Source organism: Strix aluco, chromosome 1, assembly GCF_031877795.1.
Source record: "Strix aluco isolate bStrAlu1 chromosome 1, bStrAlu1.hap1, whole genome shotgun sequence".
Classification (NCBI taxonomy): domain Eukaryota; kingdom Metazoa; phylum Chordata; class Aves; order Strigiformes; family Strigidae; genus Strix; species Strix aluco.
In genome coordinates, this window is record NC_133931.1 from 153,716,456 (window position 1) to 153,727,188 (window position 10,733).

General features: G+C 43.0%; 1 long non-coding RNA gene across 1 annotated transcript; it reads left to right on the forward strand.

The window, feature by feature from the left end:
* The first annotated feature begins 3,145 nt into the window (after positions 1-3,145).
* On the forward strand, positions 3,146-10,246 carry LOC141930309 (uncharacterized). The gene is made up of 2 exons (XR_012625258.1): positions 3,146-3,870; positions 7,363-10,246. It is a non-coding gene; the product is annotated as an uncharacterized LOC141930309 (long non-coding RNA).
* Positions 10,247-10,733: the final 487 nt, after the last annotated feature.

Below are 10,733 nucleotides of genomic sequence, written 5' to 3' on the forward strand. Positions count from 1 at the left end.
GGGACTTTGGTAGTCCTGCAGCAATTTACCCAGCACTGATGTTGGCTTACCTGCACACCACAGCCAGCACCAAGTCCAGGTTTGTTTTAACAGATCTTTGATGTTTATATTACTTTTGTAAATCAGTGGACATAGTAGGCTTGATCCCTACCCACAGGTCCAGGGTGTCAGTAGAGTTGTCCTGACTTACTTAGGAAGAGACGCCTTCTACTTTGGTGCACCACACAGTCCCAGAAGAAACAAAGGAAGTTCACTTACCTGCCTCATGTTAAAAAGGAATCACATCTTGGGTGCTGGAGAACAGCAGGTGACATCTAGAAGAGGAAATGCATTATTTCTATTATTAGTGTGCAGAAAAATTATTTCTGTAGATCTTTGCAGGATATGTACAAAGACACTCAAGATGTGTTTGCACTAAGTGAAATAGAAAGCCTTCCCCCCCTCCCCCCAACTATCAAAAATGAAATGACAATTCCAACAGAATGTTCAGAGGAATGCAATTATCACAAGGGAGGTTAAAAAAAAAAAAAAAAGAGAGAGAGAATTATTAGGCTCCAAATTCTGTTGTAATAGGACTGGGATTCCTTTCAACTCTGGAAACTTCAAACATCAGCTGGGAACAAAGCAAATGAATGTAGTGACCACAACCCAGTCATCTTCTATTTATAGGATGAAACACTTGACATTATTCTTGCTCAGAGCCATTTACTGTCCAGAAGAAATGGCAGCATTGCACACCACCATAGTACCATAATGAATCTGGAAAATAGTAACCCAATGTCTGGCTGAAGCCTGTTCTATTTATCCATTTTATGTAAGCACTATCAACAGAAACCCTTTCTAGCAAAAATTCCTAGCTGAAATGCCTTCAACATCATGTTTTTTCCTAGCTACATCTGACTCTTGCTTTGCACTATTCCTTGATAAACTTGTTACTCACAGGCATTTTAATAACCAAATGTTACTGAACATACTTTGCCTAAAATTGTGGCAATAAATTCCCAGTTTAATCTATTATGCAGTTTATTTTTGCTGCAGGAACATACATCCCTTTTATGTATATATCTCTTCCAAGTCACACTTTTATAAATTTCCCTTTCTCTCCTTCACTTCTTCAGAGGAGTTTAACCACCCACGGGTTGTATTTTCCTGCAGGAGCACCAGTCTGCTGCTTGTTCAGTTGTGATTGATTCAATCTAAGCAGAGACCTTTTTGTTATAAGTAGATTTTCAGTCCTTCCAAAACTAAGCCCGCAGCCCAGGGTACAGTATCTCTCACCACGTTACCACCTGCACTGTTCCCCTCTGGTCGTCATAAAAAAGAATGTCCTTCGTATGAAGGCATCAGGTGGGTGGGTTTGCATGTTTTTTCCCCCACTAAAGTCACCTTCTATCCCCTCCATCAGAGAGCCCTTTGTTCCCTGTCGTGGTTTGAGCTCAGAGGACAACTGAGCACCATGCAGCCGCTCACTCTCCCCTTCCCTCCCAGTGCTGGGAAGGAGATGTAAAACAAAAGTCTCAGGAATCGAGATAAAGATAGGGAGGGATGAGTCACCCATTATGGTCATGGACAAAGGACAGAGTCATTAGGGGAAGGAAAAAAAAGAACATAGATTTAATATGAACACTAACAACAACAACATTTAACAGACAGAGTAGGACAATGAGAAACATTGCTGCATCTTAAAAACACCTTCCCCCCACCCATCCCTTCTTCCCGGGCTCACCTTTGCTCCCAATATCTCTACCTCCTCCCCTCCAAGTGGCACAGGGGGTAGGGAATGGGGGCTGCAGTCAGCCCTGTCGCTTCTTCCACCACAGGGCGGTGGAGAACATCTGGCATTCTTTCCCTGCTCCAGCACGGTTCCCCTCTCACAGGAGACAGTCCTCCACAAACTTTCTCTGACATGAGTCCCTTCCACAGGCTGCAGCATTTCCCAGGCTGCTCTGGTGTGCGTCACCCCCCATGTTGCAATCCTTCCAGCACCGAACCTCAACAGCAGGGGCTTCCTCCCACAGAGTCCCAGCCTCCTTTGGGCACAGTCACCTGCTCTGGTGTGGGGTCCTTCACAGGCTGAAGGTTGGCATCTGCTCCACCATGGACCTCCATTGTGTCAGGGGGGCGGCCCTGCCCTCTCACCATGGGCTGCAGGGGGGCTCTGCACTGGCGCACCTGCCCCCCTTCTCCTCCATTCTTCTGCTGACCTCTGTGTTTGCACAGATGGTCTTCTTGCAACTTTTCCTCACAACTCCAACTCCTCCTCTCAGGTTCCCCTTCTTAAATACATTATCGCAGAGGTGCAGCCACCATCGCTAATTGGCTCGATGTTGGCTGAGGCGGGCTTGACTTGGAGCCAGGGGAGCTTTGAGAAGCTTCTCACAGGGGGCCACTGCTGTAGCCCGCTCCCATGCTACCAAAAACCCCACCACTCACTCAAACCCAGGACAATCCCAAAGCAGGACCTGCTTCTCACTTACTCTTTCTGTCCTTGTAGAGCAGCCAGGCATTTTCCAGCACTTAAATTTTTCAGCTAAAAGGTCCTGAGGAGTGATCAATGCACAGTCAGGTAAACAACCTCTCCTCTAGGACCTCCACCTCTGCATTTCTCTTGAGCAACGTCTGTAATGATGCACTGGCAAAGTTCCTCATACAGATGTTATTTTGCTGCTAGGGTACATAAGACTAAGCATGTTCTTGGTAATGCAACCTGTCAGTCTTAAATCATCTAGAATAAATAGATGTGTTTGTCCTCTCTGGAACACACATGCAAATAGAGCTCCAGGGGGAAAAAAAAAAAAAAAAAGGAACAGCTTTGTGCAGATGCTCGAGGGGGCAGGGAGCATCTTTATTGCCTGGGATTGCTCCAGGCATACAGAAGCCCAGAGGAAACCCCTTTCAAAACCACCGTGTTGCTGCTGCCCTAAGCAATGAGCAAGCCAGGGTGACAACGGAGGAGGGCTCTTCATCTGGGGAATCAGGAGGCATTTTCTCAACCTCTTGCTCTCTGCTTTCACTTTTCCTCCAGAAGGAATGAATGGGGAGAGCAGAGGCCCAGGGCACAGAAGGTGCTCCCTGCTCAGGTGATGTTCCCAAACCCATGGATATTTTCTCTGGTATTGGGAAAACTACTACAACTGCTAGATGGTGTGAGAAACTGTGGACTAAGGTATTGTTTATTAAGATTTATGTTAAGCTCAATGTAAAATTAGACGACAGAAACCACTCATGCAAACAACCACTGGACGCCGCCTGTGTGAGATAAGATAACTGTAATCACTCACACAAACTTAACCAGATACTGCTCATGCAAGATAACTACCAGATTTCCAGGAAGCGACAAGAAACAGGACAAGACGGCCCATATAAGGATATATGAGTAAAAGATCAACTATGAGACAAAGAGGGAAGACTTCTTACTTCAGCCTCAACAAATACCAGGAGGCAGGAAACGACCCCCCTAACAACAACTGAAGCATGCGCGGAGTACCTCCACTACCTCATGAGCACGGAAGTAAAGATGTATAAAAAGGGGACTATTTGAACTACTCAGCACGGCAGTTGGCGGAGCGCAGACTCCCCTGCCGTCCAGCGCTGTCTTTGCTCATATTCTACTTGCTATAATTAATAAAGATTGAATTATAGTCCATTGTGGTCTCAATTTATAACAATTCCTGGTGCCGTGACTCGGATAAGGAACGGTGGGCTTCTGTCCTCCGGGGAGGCGCCCCGCGGCAATCCGCGGCCCCGCGACTGACAGCCTACCTCAACCTTACCGACGAACCTAAATTCTAGAATAGTGAGCAAAGGAGAAAACCGGTAAGATCCCATAAAAATTCTGTGCACGGGAGTCCGGACGAAGACGCAGGACGCGTAAGTATATTGCGAATTTGCTCGCAGGTTTGCCGTTCGGGCGGGACTGGGTTTCCTGGAATATAACGAATGAGAGGTTCGATATACTGAACCAAGCGAGTGTGGACTCTTAAGTACTGCGTTTCCCATCTCCCGCGAGGGATTGGGCCAGGAACAAGGGGAGTGAGTGAGTGTATGTTTGTGGATATTCCAGAAGATGGGGGCGAAGGGCAGCAAGCCTTCGACTCCCATGGGAAGGGTACACACTGTACCTAAGAATACCCCTTTGGCATATGTCTTAGACAATTGGAGGTATTTCCCTGGAACCCTAGGGAAAGATAAGCAGAAAATGATAGAATACTGTACTAAGATATGGGGAGGGAAGAAGATTTCTAAAAATACCTTTTGGCCAGTCTATGGGTCAGAAGAAGATTGGGTAAGACAGCAATTAAACCTCTGGGTCAATAATAAAAAAAAAAAAAAAAAAAAAAAACCCTTAACCCAGAGGAGAGTCAGTATGCGGAAGTATGGATAAAAAGACCGGGAGCTAAACTTTACCCACTGAATGAAGTAAAAACTAAACAAAAGAAAAAGCAGGAAGAGTTAGACGAAACCCTTCTAACCCCCCCCTCCTTACATTCCTCCTCCTGCTCCCGTAGCCCCTCCCGAGGTCCCCAGAGCTCCCACTCCCCCACCGGAGTCGGAACAAGGGTCTTCCCCTCCTCCTAGACGCATGACTAGAAGTCAAAAAGGGGCAGCTCAGATGTATCCTCTAAGGGAAATGCCCATGGGGGGACCTCAGCCTATGATTGGATATATTTCTGTACCCCTAAACTCGGCTGACCTACGAGATTTTAAAAGAACCGAGATGGGAAAACTTGATTGAGGACCCACTTGGAGTGGCAGAAAGATTAGATCAATTTTTGGGACCAAACCTTTATACTTGGGATGAGATGCAATCTATCCTTGGTCAATTATTTACTACCGAGGAAAGAGATATGATTAGACGAGCAGGAATGAGACTGTGGGATGTTCAGCATGCCCAGGGACCCCAAGCAGATATCAAATGGCCACTCCAAAGACCTAACTGGGATAATCAGGATCCAGTGCATAGAACTCATATGCAAGATCTGAGAACTATAGTAATTCAGGGGATTAGAGAAGCAGTACCCCGTGGCCAGAATATCAATAAAGCATTTAATGAAATGCAAAAGAAAGATGAGAGCCCTACTGAGTGGCTGGAACGACTGAGGAAAGTCCTTCAACTGTACTCTGGGGTAAATCCAGACGACCCTTTAGGGCAAGCGCTCCTAAAAACTCAGTTTGTAGCAAAATCATGGGAAGATATCAGAAAAAAAAAAAAAAAAAAAAAAAAAAAAAAAAAAAAGATTGAAAAGCTAGAAGACTGGCAAAATAGAGGGTTGGATGAATTATTGAGGGAAGCTCAGAAAGTCTACGTAAGGCGGGAAGAAGAGAGCAGCAAGCGACAAGTAAAAATGATGGTAGCAGCTGTCAGAGAGGATCGCAACGGGCGGACTGGTGAACACAGATCTGCTGGAATAAAACAAGAGAACGCAGTAGTAAAGAAGGAACAGAGATGTTGTTTTTACTGTGGAAAGAAGGGACACATAAAGAAGAATTGCAGAGAAAGGATCAGAGATGAGGAAATATTGAAAGCAGAATAGGAGAGTCAGGGGCTCTATATTTTAGGGGACCGGAGTCAACATGAGCCCTTGATAAAGTTAAAAATAGGTCCCCATAAACAAGAGTTCACCTTTTTAGTAGACACAGGGGCTGAGAAATCGACTATTAGGCAAATACCTGAGGGATGTAAAACTTCCTCTGAAAAAGTACAAGTAATAGGGGCAAAAGGAGAACCCTTTAAAGTAAGCAAAATCAAAAATGTGATATTCGAAACTGAAAATAAATTTGGAATGGGTGAACTCTTGCTCGTCCCTGAAGCAGAATTTAATCTGTTGGGACGGGATTTAATTGTTGAACTACAATGTGGAGAAGTATTATTTATAGATGGGTCATCACGAATAGTGGAAGGTAAACGATTGTCCGGATATGCCATCGTTAAGTTGGAAAAAGGAGAATTTAAGACAATAGAATCAGGCCCCCTGAGTGCCAGCTGGTCAGCTCAAGCCTGTGAGCTGTATGCATTGTGGAAAGCATTAGTGTCACTGAAGGGAAAGGATGGAACTATATATACAGACTCACGCTATGCGTTTGGAATGGTACATACCTTTGGAAAAATATGGGAGGAAAGCGGATTTATTAACTCACAAGGAAAAGAATTGATACACCCGGAATTAATTCGGCAAGTTCTGGGGGCATTGAAAGTGCCGAATAAAATAGCAGTTGTACATATAAAGGGACACCAGCGAGGTACAAATTATCAAGTCAGGGGAAATAACGCAGCTGATATAGAAGCAAAACGAGTGGCAGGCAATTATAATACGATTTTGACTATACAACCAGTACCTGTTAGTAAAAATTTGAGTTTTGAGTCTGCAGAAAAGGAAAAACTAGAACAAATGGGAGCTAAGGAACGGGATAGTAAGTACATATTACCAGATGGGAGAGAAGTCTTGCCGAAGGGCATAGCACTCGAAATATTTTCAAAAATACACAGTAAAACCCACTGGGGAACCCAGGCATTAGTTGATCATTTCAATCAACAGTTTGCCTGTATAGGCGTATATAATATAGCAAAGACAGTCACAGCAGCCTGCGAGACCTGTCAAAAGGTTAATCGAAACAACACGAGACAAAAACCTCTTGGAGGACGTTCCCCAGCATACAGACCTTTCTCACACATACAAGTGGATTTTACTGAACTACCCAGAGTAGGGCGTTACAAACATTTATTAGTAATGGTGGATCATTTAACACATTATGTTGAGGCTTTTCCTACCTCCAAGGCAACTGCTAACCAGGTTACTAAGGTATTACTTGAACACATTATACCTAGATATGGAGTACCTGATGTAATCGACTCAGACAGAGGAACACATTTTGTGTCAAAAATTGTTAGAGATCTAGCAGAAAACTTGGGAATTAAGTGGGAATACCATACGCCATGGCATCCACAAAGTTCGGGAAAAGTTGAAAGGATGAATGGAGAAATCAAAACTATTTTGACTAAATTAATGATAGAAACCAAACTATCATGGATCAAGTGCCTACCCATGGCACTATTAATACTCAGAACCAGACCCCGAGCAGATATAGGAATATCAGCGTTTGAGATGGTATATGGAATGTCCTATAGAATTGAAAGTCCACAAACAAATGTTTTAATTCGAGATCGTGTAATTAATGAATATGTTTCACAATTAGCAGAGCATCGTAACAAACTTTGGGAACATGGGCTGATTGTGCAACGACCTCCATTGGACTTAAAAATTCACACTTTCAAACCGGGGGACTGGATATTAGTTAAAACATGGAAAGAAGAAACCCTAAAACCCAATTGGGAGGGACCTTATCTTGTTTTGCTTACAACAGAAACAGCTGTCCGGACTGCTGAGCGTGGATGGACTCATGCCAGTCGCGTTAAAGGCCCAGTGACAAGACCCCACTGGAAAGTAATCAGTACTCCAGGTGACACCAAGATAACCCTGAAAAGATAAAGTAATGATAAAAACTTTGCTTGATCATTTTGTCGCATTACCTTTTGGTATAAAGTGTGTATTGTTGTTTATATTTGCAATAATTATTTCTCTCTTCGTATATTATATATGGAAGCATACAAAATGTACTAAAGGAAATTGTTAAACTCATGCAACCACACAATATTGAATATAGAAAATATGTTGATATAAACACTCTAGATATACGAATTAAGTGTAATAATTTGAACCGCAATTGTTATCTGTTTGCTTGTTCCAAGTGTATGGTATGCCAGGACAAATGGTGGACTCACTGTGAATGTGGATACCCTTCAATAGGGGTTTGCACACAGTGTTGGAAAATCCAAAGAACTCTCACTGAGTGAAAATCAAAGCAATTAGAGTCTAAACAAGAAATTATTTAAGAATCCCATGAGTGGTGGGAAATTTTTACCAAAGGAATAAACCCTCAATATTATTGTTACTATTCCAATGAACCAATCCCCTTTGTAACTGAAATCTTGGCTATAAAGTGTAAGAAGGGAAGTACCAACTGTGCCTTGCCTCATCCCATTAGTTAAAGCTGTAAAGTGGGAAGCCTATATATAAACAGGCAGAAAGCCCAAAACAGCTGTTCTCCTGAAGAATTCCCTTGCTGCCGAGAAGATGGTACACCCCGTGGCTCGAAGCAACCGAGTCGACGGGCGAGGCAGAGGAGGAACAAACTGTGGAGAAAAGAATCAGAACAATGGGACACAAAAGCAACAATGGCCAAACTTCCCCAGGGATGATAAAAATATACTTAAATTGGCAAAATTGACAGACACCTTTTTTTTTCTGGTGTACCGCTAGTTTTGTTATTGATAATAACCCAAGCAAATGGAAACCCCCATGAACCAATGCTCTGGAAACTATATAACTTACAGGAATCTAGACTAATACAAAACCAGACCTCTCCGGGAAATTGGAATTTTACTGTCCAATTAGTCTCAATGATTCCGGTCGATATCCAGAGAGGCTGGGAGGCGACGGAAGCCAACTCCAAAGCCTTCTATGTGTGTCCAGCTTCCAATCCTGGAAAGAGTTATTGCAACTATCCAGGCCATTTTTATTGCGGTTATTGGGGTTGCGAGACAATAGCCTCAGACTGGCCAACAAAAGGAGACAAATATATAAGTATCACTTGGGGACCTCCAGGTTGCATTCCACCACAACATGGATCTGACGGCTCCGGGGTCTGGGGATCCGTAAGGGGGGTGAAATCATCTCCATCAGAATGCGACAGAATAGAAATTGAAGTTAAACAACCAGAAGATGACACATGGTTAATTGGCCGTACCTGGGGAATTAGATATTGGGAACCTGGAGCAGATAGAGGAAGCTTTTTCAAAATAATAAAAGAAAGGATACCCCACGATCCTTTACCAGTAGGACCAAATCCGGTCCTGAATCCACCCACTTTCTCTAAAAAAAAAAAAAAAAAAAAAAAAAAGGTTGTCCCCGTGAACATCGCAACCCCTTCCCCAGACTCCTTTTTGAAAACAGCTAATGGTACCATGACTGAATTCTCCTTATCTAGGGATTTAAAGTTGTTAGAATCCAAAGACCCTTTATGGAATCTAATGCAAGCCTCTCTAGTACAAGGTCAGGAATTACAAGGTTTGCAAATGGCTGTAGATGAGGATTTAGCGAAAATAGAACAATCTATCCAAAATTTAGCCACTTCAGTAAAGTTTTTATCAGAAGTAGTACTACAAAATAGAAGAGGATTAGACCTATTATTTTTGAAGGAAGGAGGGTTATGTGTAGCTCTCAGTGAAGAATGTGGTTCTTTTGCTGACCATATGGGAGTCGTCCAAGACTCCATGTCCGAACTTCGGAAAAGGTTAGACCAACGTAGAAAGGATCGTGAAGCGGGCAGGTCATGGTATGAAAACTGGTTTAATGTTTCACCTTGGCTAACCACTTTGTTGTCGGCTTTAGCAGGACCGCTTATTATGTTGATCCTGGGACTTATATTTGGGCCTTGTATATTACGCTATATTTTTCATTTTATTAAAGAACGGTTTGACACAGCTAAATTGCTTATTTTAACCTCGAGAGTAGAATATGAAAGTGTATCTAATAATGAAGATGAAAATTATTGTGAATGTATTATGCCACGCAAAAATCATTATTGTGAGTGCTATAATAAATGTCGAAATTGTGAAAAAGAAATTGTTTACAAGAATGAAGATGAAAGTAGCACCTAATAAACAATAGGATAAAAAGAAAAAGGGGGGATTGTGAGAAACTGTGGACTAAGGTATTGTTTATTAAGATTTATGTTAAGCTCAATGTAAAATTAGACGACAGAAACCACTCATGCAAACAACCACTGGACGCCGCCTGTGTGAGATAAGATAACTGTAATCACTCACACAAACTTAACCAGATACTGCTCATGCAAGATAACTACCAGATTTCCAGGAAGCGACAAGAAACAGGACAAGACGGCCCATATAAGGATATATGAGTAAAAGATCAACTATGAGACAAAGAGGGAAGACTTCTTACTTCAGCCTCAACAAATACCAGGAGGCAGGAAACGACCCCCCTAACAACAACTGAAGCATGCGCGGAGTACCTCCACTACCTCATGAGCACGGAAGTAAAGATGTATAAAAAGGGGACTATTTGAACTACTCAGCACGGCAGTTGGCGGAGCGCAGACTCCCCTGCCGTCCAGCGCTGTCTTTGCTCATATTCTACTTGCTATAATTAATAAAGATTGAATTATAGTCCATTGTGGTCTCAATTTATAACAATGGGTCAATGCATTAAGTTTTACTCTGATTATCAATGGCTGTTAACTTTTCATATCCAAAAATTGTAGGTTCTTTTATTGGAAGGATGCTGTAATCCAATAAACCTTTTCCTGTGTGGTTTAGTGGTCATAAAAAGTACTTTGCTACCAATCCTGCCTGCCCTATGTAGAGCAGAGACAGAGCACAGGTGGTGGCAATGAGACCTTACTTGTCCTGCCTGGCCACCTGTCCACCTCCATGGGGACACCTCTGGCTTCAACAGGGGTATTTCAGCTCCAGGATCCATTTAATAGTGGCAGACACCAAACTGAAAGTTGAAGCTGAGGGTTTGCTCTTACCTGTAAAACCTCTCCCGTGTATGAGAGAGACAGATTTCTAGTTTGCATGATATGAGATCGTTCTTCAGAGCTCCCAGGGGCTCTGCAGGACCTGCAGACCTCTGACATTGTTTACACATGCC